The 14,768-nt window shown below is 35.3% G+C and overlaps 1 long non-coding RNA gene across 1 annotated transcript; it reads right to left on the bottom strand.

Annotated features, from left to right (window-relative positions):
* Positions 1–10,617: 10,617 nt before the first annotated feature.
* On the bottom strand, positions 10,618–13,257 carry LOC147488114 (uncharacterized). Its single transcript, XR_015203283.1, has 4 exons — positions 13,175–13,257; positions 13,010–13,056; positions 12,823–12,905; positions 10,618–10,735 (listed from the first exon to the last, which is right to left on the bottom strand). It is a non-coding gene; the product is annotated as an uncharacterized LOC147488114 (long non-coding RNA).
* Positions 13,258–14,768: the final 1,511 nt, after the last annotated feature.

Here is a 14,768-nt window from a genome sequence, read left to right as displayed (position 1 = left end):
GCTTAGATCGATGGAATGGAGAAAACCAAGACATTTACAATGAAAAGGAAAAAACTTTTTCAACTTGTGGGAAAGGCAAACTCTAATTTAGCGGATGTGATTTTGAAGCTTGGACTATTTGAGAGGTAATGACAAACCTTATCATACCAGTAGATATTACGCTTTACACTAGATACAATGCCTCATTACTAGTCATGCAGTCCTTTTGCATCAGTTTTTTGTTGATTTCTTAAAAGGCATTGAATGAAATTCTCTTGCTTCATTTTATTTCTTCTCATAATCATTGCATACTTGGGCCATGGATGTCAGTTAGACAAACTTATTTTATGCATAGTAGAATGATATAGTTGAAAAAAAAATGATATAGTTTCATTACCGCCGCGGCCGAGGCATAGCGGCGATTTTCATTCCTAAGTTTTATTTCTTTTTTTTTGCAATGGATATAGCTGCGAAATAAATTCTGTATTATTCTAACACAAGTATCAATCTTATGACTCTGTCACTAACTAGTAACACCAATACACCACCAACACCATGCATGACCATAGCGGGCGATGTATCTTTGAAAAACCTGACTCCTTTTACTGCAGATATGTCAAACAAGATAGCGCAGAGATATCCTATACTAGGGTCTAGGGGGTTCCATTGTGCCAAGCGAGTCATCCACTGCTTTAGCCTCTAGTTTGGAGCAGAGTCCTCCCTGAAGTCTTGTTAGATTTTGTCTTACGTACTTTTGCTATTAATAAGAACTTTGGATTAATCAAGAAACAATGAAAAGATTAGTGAGACTAATATGAGGCGACAAACATGATCTTTCCGTTTTTTTATATGAGTACCATGGTCTAGCAGTTGCATTAATTAGGTATTTGTCTTCAATGGCACATGGTTCATGTAGTATTATTAGGTTCGTTCAACAACTAATTAGTTTGATCATGGATTATGACCATACATACAGCTCAGCCTCTTCTCTAGTCCACAAGTACACCTGATACAAAGCAAGGTTTTGGATCTCCTAAAATTTGGACAAATGCAAAAAGGGAGAGAAAAAAACAGTTTATATATAAATCACGACTTTTAGCCCCCCACCCACACCATCCACATAGAATTTGAATCCCAGTTTCACATCTTTCCCACAACTAAAAAACAAAATAAATTCTCCACATGGCATATTTATTTATTTATATTTCTTTAGTGGTACATTTTAACTATGGAAACATGAGTACCAGTAAGTTCACTTTGTCCAGTGCGTGATCCGCTCCATTCTTGAAAACTTTTAATCATATAAGAGCCACACCAATTTAAGCTTAAAAAGGTTTATTAGAAGAGGTTTTGAATCATTTCGTTTCTTGAACTCGAGCTTCTATTGTTTGGGTTGAAAGGGACTAGGGTATAGGTGCATGTATCTCTATATTATGCTATGAGTTGTAAGGCGACCAATGAATGAAGAAGTTCATTCTATATGTTTCCGTCAGCTTGAAGATAAAATTTCATTGAGATAGTGTTTGCCCGATGTCCAATAACAAGGTATTTAAGTCACTTTTTTCGGGTCCAGTTTGATTAGCTGTTTTTAAATGTTAAGTAATGTCATGGCTTCCTTAATGCTTAAGCATGTGGTTCAGTGCAACATTCCTCAGCGACAAATTGTATCGGTCGGGTGGCGAAAGGGCCAATACACCCGTAATCTATCGTCAACAGATCTGTGAGAAAGTGAAACCGATCTCCTCCATTCTCTAACTATCTTTGAATGGAAGAACCATTCCACTGGTTAAACGGCCAGCCGAAATTCGGCTGAAAAATGGGATGCTTTGCTATACAGACATGGTCTTGAGGGAGATTCCAGGTAGAGTAAGAAACCGGTACTTCTTGCAAAAGCGAGAACAAGAAAATAAATTTTCGGTCATGAATTGAACCTTCCTAACTCTTTCCGGATTATGGTATTATTTTCGGACTCCAATCATGAATTGTTTTTATCCCATGTAGGTTGAAGCTATGCTAGATAAAACCATCGGTGTTATGTCAACTGTGTTCATTGGAGTATCGGGCTCGACATTCACGAGAGGACATACTCGACCAAAAAATTGGCGCATGAGGTTCAATTTGTGATGAGTACCTTTGCCAAGGCAAGCAACCCAACTTCATAGCGTATTAATCGAATGAAGATGCTTGACAGTCAAGGATTGTAATTTGGAATGGTGGCCATATGCTCCAACCCACATATTTCATCAAGACCGGTATGGTTGAGTTATTTGATTTACTTCGTGTTGTTGTAATTTGTAACTTAGTGGAAGTGTATAGTATCTCTCAGTATATGTTCTTCCCTGGTGTGCTACTTATAATTGAGCCAGAAAGAAGCTTGTCGATGCTTATTGTGTTTTACCTGCTTATAATTTTGAATTGTGCCATCTCGACGTTGATGTTTAACTTCTGCACCATTTAAAATTGTTAGATTGGATGAAGACTTGAGCTTTCTATATTAGCTTTCCCATTGTCCTTCTGGCTAAGTGGCTTTCTTTGTCTCTGAAAATGCAGCAGGGACAAATTGGAAAGGCATCTTGCGATCTTTGAGATGTTTGACATGGCATGGATGGTTACACACAAATGGCATGGCCATAAAAATATGATACTAAATTTGTATGTAGAGGTATGTTAGCATGAATTCCGAAAAAAATGTGATCTATTTTTTTTTTTTGACTTCGGATCCCTTTTTGTCATGTTGATTTGTTTGTTTTCCTTGCATGAAATACCCTGTCTTCATGAGTCACCATTTTGTGTGCCTGTGTTGATTAATTCCTAGGTTTTGTCTATTCCTCTTGGGAAATGATATGTATCCTTATTAGGGAAATTCTCCTCGGAAAATATATAGATTCATTACACATTTGTAGTTTTATATACTTTTCAGTAATCGAGGAAACTGAATGTATATTGAAAATATTCACTTTATAATTTTATCTCTTTGAACTTGTTAGGTTGATTGCATATTCTTTCTTTGCCGAAGGTTAGAGCAGGAACTGAGATGGTATTGCTGTCACTACTCGTTATTATGCTATCAGTGTAACTCTAATTTGTAGTGATAGAAGTTTCGGTATTCTCCTACATTTGTTATGTTTGTCTAAATGAGCTGATCAATTCCTTGATTGTTTTGTTTCTTGAATATTTGTTTGATGATTGCAAGGTTCACAAAATTGAAACTTTATCGTTGTTATCACTACTCGTTTGAACGGGTAAGTTTCTACGAACATGAGAATTATATCATCTTGAATCTGTACATTTTTTTTTCTCGAGTCCTTCATATGATAGTGTTAAACTCGCTTTCACGGAAATTCTTACATAATAGTTTCAATGATAAATAGCCTACTAGATACTTAAACCTTGATGTTTTCAGTAGTGCTATTTGTGTTAATTATTTGATTTTAGTGTTTAATATATGAATGCTATTATTAGGTATCTGGCCATAAGTAGTCTTGTACAATAATTTCCAGGTTCATTCGGATAAACTGAAGTCTACACTTGCTGGAGTGGAGCTGCACTGATAATGCTCCTACCGTGTTGTACGTTTTCCCATGCTTTGGCTAGCTGTTTGTTCCATCTCTAGAAAATAAATTCTCGAGGCTTTTTACCCTCATGAAAGGTTGTGCGACTCAATGAAAACCAAATTGTATAAAAGGTGATGAAGATAGGAATTTCATAGCACAAATTGTATTTTTTTTTTTCCCATTATGTTTTTATTATGCTTTGTGTACTTTAAAAGCCTAGTTATTTATTGGCAATCAACAGTTTGAAAACATTGTAAATTTTGGAAAACCAATGTATAATATATCAAATTTTCAAATGTGTTGTTTTAGTATGTTTGTGTAATTGATTTTATGATATGAGAATCATGTAGTATTAGTAGCGGTGTTGGAGAAAAAATAGGTTCTACCAAAAAAATTGATTATTTAAAAAAAAAAAAAAAATACTTTTAAACAAATACGACGCTTAATAATCGTCGTTATTTGACTTCCCTAAGACAATACACCACGAAATTTTCGTGTCCTAAATTTAAGGCTAAAAATTTACTTACGGTTAAAGACGTTCTAGATTTGAAAATATGGAGTTCCAAAAAAAAGGAAATTTGCGACGGTTTTGAATGTCCTATAATTAACGACGGCTTTAAGTATCGCAATACCGTCGCATTTCTAATTCGCTTTACCATGCATTTTACCGTCGTTAATATTAACGACAGGGCTATTCGCGACGAACTCTGGGACACCATTTTCCGTCGTAAATCTCGATTTAGGACGGCAATTTCCGTCGTTTATGGCATTTTCTGGTGTAGTGCCAATTGGTACTGGCATAGCTCCTTTTGCCCTTAGAGCACATCCAATGTGGTGCTATAGAGCAACCAAATAGCACCCCAAACACCAAATGACCATTTCAATAGGGCTGCTAGAAAGGTCTTAAATTTGGCTGGTGTGATAAACACAGTCAAATTGTAGGTTTGTCTAGCAGCTGCCATAATTAAGTTTCGAGAGACAGACTACACAATTTATGCCGTCCATGTATTAAATTTCGACAGACTGTAGAAATTGTGTCGTCTGTCTTATAAATTTCGACTTATGTGTGCAACTAATGGACGGACGACATAAATTGTGTCGTCCGTATCTATTTAGTACTTCAAAGTTTAACAAGCTCAATGGAATGGTTTTTTATTTTTTGGGCAGCCAAAAAATGTTAAAAATCCTATGTGGCAGTACTATAGCAACCGTCCATTCTTTAGGGTTTGTGTAGCCAAAAAATGTTAAAAATCTTATGTGGCAGCTGGGCAAACTAGAGGGCTAACGGCTACCACAGGATCTCGCGCGAGACTTGACCTAGTGATTCTAGATTGATCTGGGGTATCAACACTCCAATCTTGATCATACTCGGTCATTTTGGGACCAGATGTATAATCAAAATCTATTTTCCTAAGTAGTGATTCTGGACTACTAAAATGCAACTTGATCCTCACATGAGCATCATTAACTATCCCCTTTGGGAGGGTTTTAGCTCATGATCTTTGGATGGATTTGATGTCTTTCATGTATGAAATGAAAAAGTAAGAAGAAGCAAAGTAAGAACTGGAAATTTAACTTGAAGAAAACATATTTTATTAGAAGTTCAAGACCTCCTGTATCAACCTAATACAAAAGCTTTAAATAGAAGAAATACCATGCATGAAATGTAAACAACAAAAATGGAATGCAAGAATGAATAGAATCCTCCTTTCTCCAACATCCCAAAAGATATATTCCCCTCTCTCACGTGAAGCATTCCCACCTTTATTACAAGTTTGTCTTTTTCTTTACAAATCATCCAAATTTTGTCACACCTTTTCTAATCAAAAGTCTAGTCATGCATTAAATTTCTTGTCTTATCTTGTTTTGCAAGGTGTCCAAGAGTGTCCATAACTTGCCACTTGTCCATGCATGATGACTCATCACTTCTTGTGGGCCTGCAGAGTGGGTTCATGTGCTGTGTCCAGTGGCGGTCCGGGATGTTGGCGTTTTTACAACTTTTTGTCTTTGCATCGAGCTCATCGCCCTGGTCGTTCTGGCAGTTCACTTGCCGAAATCGAAGTCTAGGTTTGAAAAATGTGAGCTTCGGAAGTTTGTTACTTCTTTGCACGTGGTTCCGTTCTGCACTAGTTTTGTCTTGTTGGAATCTTCGACTCTAGTCAGGCTTTGTTGGGATATACTGGGGCTGAGTGGGAAGACTTCAAGTATGCACAGTATTCTCGTGCTTTAATGTAGGTTTTATCATCATATTCACGTTAACTGCAAAAACTTGCAAAAGTACAAAAATATAATTATTTCATGATTATTAAACACATAATTATCCAAAATGTTATGTCTCTATGGGGTTTAATATTACAATTTTGGATTCTTATCAATGGTGCTCTTGGTCCCAACGATGTTAGCTCTCAACCTCTCTTTATCTCTTCATTTATTTATCTCATATAGTTGGTGTTTGTATAATTTGGGTTTCCTATATATATCATTGCAATAATGCTAAAGACTCGATGATTTGAGGAATTAGCCAAATATTTGTATATTTGTTGTTGAGAAGATGTTTAATGAGAATTCTTTCTGGCTTCTTAGATAGTGACTATATCCTTTCACTTAGTGATTTATAGTGTCACGAATATTCGAAAAGACTGTGTTAAACAACAAATTTTAACTATTTGGAGAATTATATATTCTACTATACCTGCGTTTGATCAACAAATAATTTAGATTTGTGGAATGTGAAGCAGTAACACAGAAAAAGGCTTATACTGGCCAAAAGCTTAAAAAATAAGCAGATAGTAAGGCTACAATTAAATGGTGAGGGAAAAACAATTTGAAACAAATAAAGCGCATGCACCACCACTTTGTTTCAATATTCCTTCATTTCAGTGGGTCATTGAAATCAGTAAATTGCATTGTTTGCTCATGTCCTGGATTTCAAACTAAATCTTTATATTACTGGGTCACATTTCACTTTTCTAACAACAAATAAAATTTTGGTAGGCATTGAGTACATTTGTGCAAAAATGATGTATTTAAAAATTGCAAAATAAGAATCGAGTTACATGCATATCTCCAAAAATTGACAAATCAATCTCATGTGTCAATCGTGAATTGTTATTATCAGTAGTTCAGTAGCAAAGTATCAAACTTGGAACTTTGAACAACTATAACTTCAAGAGAATTTATCTCTTCTTGCTTAATCTACCAATCATCACCATATGAAACATGCAAGAACAGGAAGTGGGTGGTTTGCTTTTCTCATTAGTCGAAAGAAACCCGACACTGAATGTTGATGTTTCATCTTTGTTGATTTAAATCATTGATTAGAACTGTGCAGATAAATCAAATATGAAGCCAAGGGTTGCTTGGTTGATAGAAGATATAACAATGACGATGAAGCTTCTTGTTTCAGATCCTTTTTATTCTTCAGAGAGATTTGAGAGATGTTGCCGCCATCATTTTTTGGTGGGAGAGTTTGGGTATTTGTTTCGTGAAAGTTTGGGTTTTGTTAGTTGTGTTTTTTTGGAAGGTTAATTACTAACTTACACCCGGCATATAATTCAAACTTGGCATGGGCGTGTATTTGGATTTTTTTTTTTAAAAATTCTAGAAGATGTGAAAAGACCAAACCGATTTTTTATAAATTAATATACATAACAAAATTTAAGATTAACTTAGTAATCAACCAACTAATTATTTTTTAAGTGAGGGTTTTTCTGAATTTTTTTGGGCTGATGTAGCTCAATATGAGCCCTCTTGAGAGAACGGATATTTAGGTAGGATTCCTGCCCCTATCAACCTAGTAAATTTAGGTAAGATTAATTTGAAGTTAAACTACCCTTAAGATGTATTTCAATGTTTGACATATTCGAAAGAAAAGAACCCATAGATTTGGAAAGCCTGGTTTAAGTCTGTACCTCGCGTTTTATCCTTCAATTGAACTGCTTATTCTCTACTTAACAACCAACTTGAGTACTTGACCAGTGCAAACTAGTATTTCTAATTAATCTAATTTTGTATCCGTCAACTGTTGAACTGTTTGACTTCTACAGTTCTAGACTTCTAGTGCTATACCCACTCTAATTCAACCTCTTCCCCCCTTGGCCCCTTAAACAATTTAGTTGGACAAAAAACAAAAAATTACCCGGATATATTAACAATTTAACATTTAAAATAATTGCGTAAAATTAACAACTAAGCGCATGAGTCATTGAGTCATGGGCCCAATGCTTGTGCATTCTTTTTGTCAGGCTTCATATACAACCAAACCTAGACCCCACATGCTGTTCATCGCCCTTGGGGTGGTCCTTAACTCCTTATCACCACAACGTCCTGCCTGCCCACCGGGCATTTCAAGTTTCATTCCAACTGCGCTCATCTATGCAGTTGGGGCTAGGGTTGTAAATGGGTTTTGATAACCGGATAACTGACCCAAATTAAATCGATAAAATACAATTTGGGTTTTGGAAATTTAGTTTGCCCTCCATCAAACTGAACCGATAAAAAGTTGGTTAGGTTTCGGGTTTACTCTCTACCCAACCGATATGAACCTGAATTGATAAAATGACATTTTAGTAATATTTATGATTAATTTTGTATAGGTTTTATCAATTGTTTCTAAAATTATTATTATTATTATTATTTTAAAATGTTTAGAGAGTTAAAACAGACCCACACAGGTTACATCGAAAAGCCTTAGCCTGAAGACTTACATTGTCCGTAAACTTATCAATCCCCCCGGATGGACACTAGCCCAAAAACTCATCTAGCCCAAAGGCCTCTCCTATGAAGAGAGGGGTACACAACCACTTGAGTTATAAGCTCTAAAATTAATTGATTTGATTTAGGATTTAATTGATTTTATAGTTTTCGGTTCAATTTCGATTTGTAATATACTAGTATTTGCCCGTGCCGTAGGGCACATATACGCACGCTTTCGGCTCTCCCACGCGCGATCCGCCTCCTCAGACGACATTACAGATATAGCGCTTTCAAAGACTACAGACGACATCCGCGCCCATCCGTCCACGAATGCACGATACGCTGTCTTTGGCGTCTTTCAACACAAGCATCCAAGCAGAAACCCGACAAAAAAAGCCCAACTGCCCACCCAAAAAATCCAGCCAATTGTGCAAGTATCATGTCAAATTTGGAGGCCCAACAGTTTAGAAGCCCAGCCGCAATTGTTGACTTTTTGGTGATTTTTAGATAGATCCCATGGTACTAATTTAGTTTAACAAATTGCACAAACCCTTAAAATACTTAGATTAGCCATGTCACAAACAACATGAATATTGAGAAGGTGTTTGGACCCTAGGTGTGAGGCCCTGTGGGCCCCACACCACCCTTATTTGTTATATATATATATATTATCCGTTTAGCTCAATTTCAAATAAAATATAATATTATCGGTTCCGTTCGGTTTTGGGTACTCAATTATTTTATTGGTTTGGTTTCTAATTTACCAAACAGAAAGAAACTCTCCAGGACAAATTGGAGAAGAAAGTAACTCGTAAGGACACATTTTTTTTTAATCACTCACAAGTAGGGGTGTTTATGGGTCGGTTCTGGGTCGGTTTCGGTTCTAGGTCTATTTTTAGCAGTTCCTATCGGGTTCGGTTCTTTCAGTTTTTTCTTATATTTTGAAAACCCGGACCCATACCCATTAATTAAGTCGATTCCGATTCGGGTTTTGGTTCTTTCTCGGGTTATATATTTTTATTGCTAAAATTATTATTTTTAATTATATAACCGATATAAAAGTTGGTTTACGATGACTATAACACTTGTCATCGATATTTTTGTCCTCTCATAAGAAGTAATGGTCCTAAATTCAATAATAGTATTTGAAAGTTATCTAAAAAATTTAAATACATTCTCATATATTATACGTATGTGTATATTTTAAATCGAACATGTGTATATTATACTATACGTAATGCGTTATATATAGAATAAATACCACATGTACTACAATTGTTAGTTAGCATTGCACATATTCGTTATCCTACATGTAATATATCAAGCACGTACACATCCATGCATTAGTTAATACTAGCATAAGTGCACGTGCTCAGAGCACGTGGATGGCAAAAGAAATTTATGCCACTATACACCCATAAAGCATGCATTCTAAAATGGGGCGCGGTATTGGCACCCCCATAAATAGAATTAGCACCCCTTTGGCAAAAAATAAAACAATAATGGTTATTCTTTATGTCTTTTTACACCCCACATGCCCATAGTTCTATGGCAGGCAGTTGCCGCGAGATCTCATATCCTACGGCAGGCAATTGCCGCGACATATTTTTTTTTTTCGTGTTTTTTGTTTTTTTGCACTTCAAATTTTGCGTATTGAACACACACGACATATATATGGATACCTCATTTTTTTTTCTTTAAAGTTTCTTTATACACTCCAAAAACAACACCAAAACCATGACAAAAAAAATGTACAATCGAGCCATAATTTTGCTATCTCGCGGCAAATATTTTCATATGCTATAAGAAAATTTTGTGATCAGATTAATGAATAAGAGTTTTGATAATTAACACAAGCAAAGACTCCATTTTAGTAAACAAAATCATCTCGTGGCAACTATTTTTTTTTTACGATGGCTATTAAAAAAAAAGGATCCACGACAACCACCTTCCGTGGGATATGGGATCTCGCGGCAATCCGATGCCATGGATTATGCGATCATGCGGCAGCTGCTTGCCGTTAGTGTTTTTTGTGTATTTAATGGAGGGGTGCTAGTACCTTTGAATTAGTCAAAGAGTGCTAGCCCCATTTATGGGGGTGTCAATACCGCGGCCCTACCCTTCTAAAATTAATTTGCTACAATCTATCTTAAACGCATATATGTTGCATTTAAATCAGTTAACAAACATTAGGAAATGTAGACAAAACAACTTAGTAAACCTGTAAAGAGGTTTTAGCTTCCTTGTTCCAAAAAAGTAAATATAAAGCCTACAAACTTTATGTAAGACACAATTTAAAAGTTGAGCGCAATACATTCAAATTACAACGAAACACCACAAAAAATCATCAATATAAAAGCATATAAAACTTACAAACTTTATGTAAGACACAATTTAAAAGTTGAGCGCAATACATTCAGATTACAACGAAACACCACAAAAAATCATCAATATAAAAGCGATAGAATTTGGTATAATGTCTTCATGTCTTAGTAACAATCCATGGCCTGCAACACAATTAATATGAATTAGCTAGAGAAGTGAGATAAACACGATAATAACTTTTGGTACAAATATAAAAAAAACGTGCATGTTAGTTTGGTTGTCATCAATTTCACTTTCAATCAGATGAGCACTATAATTCAACTAATTTTTAGTAGCACATGTTTCATAAGTCTGTAAAAAAATAATGCAATCACTATAAAATATATTGCGCTCAAGAGAGGTGACTCGTACTTGAAATAGCTATAAAATATATACTCTAGCTTCCATTGTCTACTTTGACTTTGTGATGAATGCATAAAATATGAGAAGTCCGACAACAACTAATGTTATACTGTCATACTGAACGATTTAGAGATCATGAAGATGATGAACGATGATTGGTCGTTGCAAGAACATGGGTCAAAGAAAAAACCTATAGCAATTGTGGTGGGTTCAATATTGGGGGAATTGGCTAGGTTTGGTTTTTCTTGCTAGTAATATACAGGATGAAGAAATCAAAGAGATTAAGTTGTGGAATCTGTCTTGGTCACCCTTGCCTGTGCAAGGAGGGAGCTCCCATAGGAAGGCATCCTATCAGACCAACCTCCTCCGCTGGACTGAATACATTGACTCTTGGCTTAAAGATTCCTTCTGCGGAACTGAAGTATGCAACAAATAACTTTAACTCAGAGAAAATACAAAAGTCGCTGTGAAGAGGAGTGCACCATAGTTTAGGCAAGGCCTTCCAAAATTCTTATCAGAAATCACAGTGTTGTTTAAGATTAGCCACCACATCGTGTGTCCTTACATGACAAAATATGTAAACAATGTCAGAAAAAGACATTCAAAACCATCTACTTCAAATGAAATATCTATTTGGTCCAATGAAATATATATTTGGTCCAGTGCATGGCGTGATTCAACCCCCATAAACTCAGCACATATTCTAGTTTTATACTAAAAATCTTAAATAGCCTTGAATGACTACATATATTTCTCAAATTAGTATAACATACAAAATGCATACACAACTACACATCCAACTCTACTTTTAAAATACCATATTCTTCATATAATTGAAACCATGCAACAGCCTTGTCCACAAAAAAAAAAAAAATTAAAAAAAAAAAAAATTAAAAAATTAAAAATTGAGTATTATACACTTACAAGTTACACTTATATCCACTTTTAATTTTGTTGTAAATGCACCTGTTCCTACGATTCTACATACATGAGGTTTCACTATATTTCACAACGACATTTCATTAAACAAACATTTTGCTGAGCAATCTATTAAGATGTGAGCAAAAATAACATAAAAAGGAAAAATCTATATATTTGAAAGTCATACAATATCTATACCGTACCATAGTGGTTATTGGTTGTGTTTACCTGATGGATGTCATTTCTAATTTGTGTGGCAATGTCCTTAACCGTACCAGGCCATGCAGTATGAAGTATGAACACCCAAGTTGATGTCCCTGGGACACTCAAAAAGAACTCAAGCACACTATCCCACAGTCCGTCCACGATAGCCATATATTCTCCATGGCGAGCAATACCAACCCTAGCCAGGTATTTGGACTTTGCATCTCCCTCAACCCACTTGGATCAGCATTTATATTACTATACCGCATGAAGTTATTGATTTAAATATTGGAAAAAACCAATTCTAAGTAAAGAGAAAAAGAAAAAGTTCATCCAATAAGCATAGTTGCGAAACATTTGTCCGTAGCCTTTTTTGGTCCATCGGCACATGACAGTGCCATGACTTCTATGTATTATTTAAATGCATGTAGAATACTTTTTACAATAAATAAAAAAGATGTAAAAATAGATAGGGAAAGGAGGGAGATGGTGGAAGAGGGGATAAAAGTTAAGTATTTCTTGTTGGAAATATGATGAGTACAATAATGCATTGATATTTAAAAATCAATCATATTAAACGAATGTGGACTGGTATAAGTGTGACATTGATGATTGAAAATGTGATCTACCTTGTTAATTGGTACTACATCTAGATAAACATGATTATCTGCTTGGAAGAATTTACTATGTAGATCAAAAGTTGCACTGCAATTACCATTTGCGAGTGTGGATACATACTCACCCATTCAGAGTAGATTTTTTATCTTTATTTCTCTCCCCATTCAAAGTAAATACAATGGAGCCAAGATAAGGTGCAACACCTAGCTGATCAAACATATATCAAAGTTAGTGTCGACAATGTACTACAAAATGATCACCATTATTGTGATTGTCGACTATATCAAAATGAGTGATATCAGAAAGGTTACCCAAGCTAGCTGGTATTTTCCCACTAAAGTTGTCAGAGTTCAAAGCCCTAAGAAGAGAATTGTCAAGTTGATAAACTTGTTTCTGCGCACAACGTTGCGATGAAGGAAGAATTGTTTTCATACTTAAATAAAACAAAATTTGAAAATAAAAGTAGAAATCCTTACAGAAAGGATAGATTTGCAAGATTGCCAATCTCTCCTGGGATGCGACCGCTGAAGCTACAACAACCTAAGGCATTGAGAAATATAAAGACAATATTATTGCAACACTTGCTTCAAATTTCTTTGCAAAAACAGATAGCCTGATCAATGTATATACGTTAAGTTAAGACTATTATACTGTTTTGATCTTACAAACTATCTAGCTTTTTCAGATCCCTTATTCGCAGAGGAAGAGGTCCCATAAAGCCTCGATTGAATGATAGATCCCTGCATGTAAACATGTCCAGAACAATCAAGAATTCTACAATCATATTATATATTTACTTGAATTTCCCTCTAGTGATCAACACTTTTGAACTACTTTTATTCTCGTAATCTTGTATTAATTCCAAATGCTGAGAAACAACTATAGCTACATATGAGTGCCAGGGAAGAACTCACAAGGATTTTAACTCAGATAGTTCTGCAATGTCACTACCTAATGTACCTTTGAGGTTCGTGGTGGATAATACCTTGCAAAATCACTGGTGTTGATGGAAAAATCAAAAGGTGTATGATGAAAAAGTTATTTAGTAATGACCCCATTATGCTGATGTAAAGTCCTAAAGATCATTCTTTGTTATAGCATTTTACATAAGCAACTCACAGTTGTGTCACTCTAGAATTAATTTCACAGTTGACTCCATCCCAATGTGCCCCACAAGGATCTGTGGAATTTCCCCAGCTTGGTGGCAGGTTCTGCCATTGATTCTTAAGAGACGAGGGAGTGCTACAAATTTGCACCACCACCATGCAACAAACATGTTTAGTAATGAATTTCACAATATCAAATTTATGTTGTTTTTTTCTTTATCCACCAACTGTGTGTTGTGTAGTTTGCAAGTAATAGAATGTATTGCACATCATCTATGGTCATATAAGTCCTTAGTTGGTTTCAAGATAATTGTGATTCAGAATTAATGGTACATATGTTTCGGTTATATTCATAACACGACAAACTTTAAGCCAACACTGTTGCTACACAGAAGAACTCATTCAAGAATCATAAACTGATTTTTAGCAAGACATGCAACTTAAGAGGAGAAGAAAACTTAGCATATAAATATACATATTTATGTTATCATCCCCTTTGGCCCTTTCTACCAAATAGGTTTCTACGACTCACAAAAAACACTCCAAATATCTACAACCACACTTGTCACTACGTTCGATCAATTTTTGTGAACATGCTTGAAATCAATTTTGTCAATTCAAGACAAAGGCTTACCATTTTCAATTGATCAGCTGGTCTTATTTTGATTGTAAAATTCAAGATACACGCACCATTATGAATAACTTAAAGGAAAGTACAATGGTGCGATGGATCAAGAAAAATAGGAAACAACAATGGAAAAGCTTACAGGGATATCAAGTTAAAAGTGTATGGTGTAGTAACTTGTTAGCTAAAACAAACCTTGCATTTTATGAGGATAGGCTTGAGGTGCCTAGACTTTTAGTAAGGTAATCCCAATTCCTATACATGTTCCCATGTTTTAGCCCAACTCATGCTCCTAATTAAACACATTATAATAACAGAAGATTTTGAAAGAGAAAGTTT

The sequence above is a fragment of the Coptis chinensis genome, chromosome 7 (assembly GCF_015680905.1).
Source record: "Coptis chinensis isolate HL-2020 chromosome 7, ASM1568090v1, whole genome shotgun sequence".
Classification (NCBI taxonomy): domain Eukaryota; kingdom Viridiplantae; phylum Streptophyta; class Magnoliopsida; order Ranunculales; family Ranunculaceae; genus Coptis; species Coptis chinensis.
This window is presented reverse-complemented; position numbering and strand designations above follow the sequence as displayed.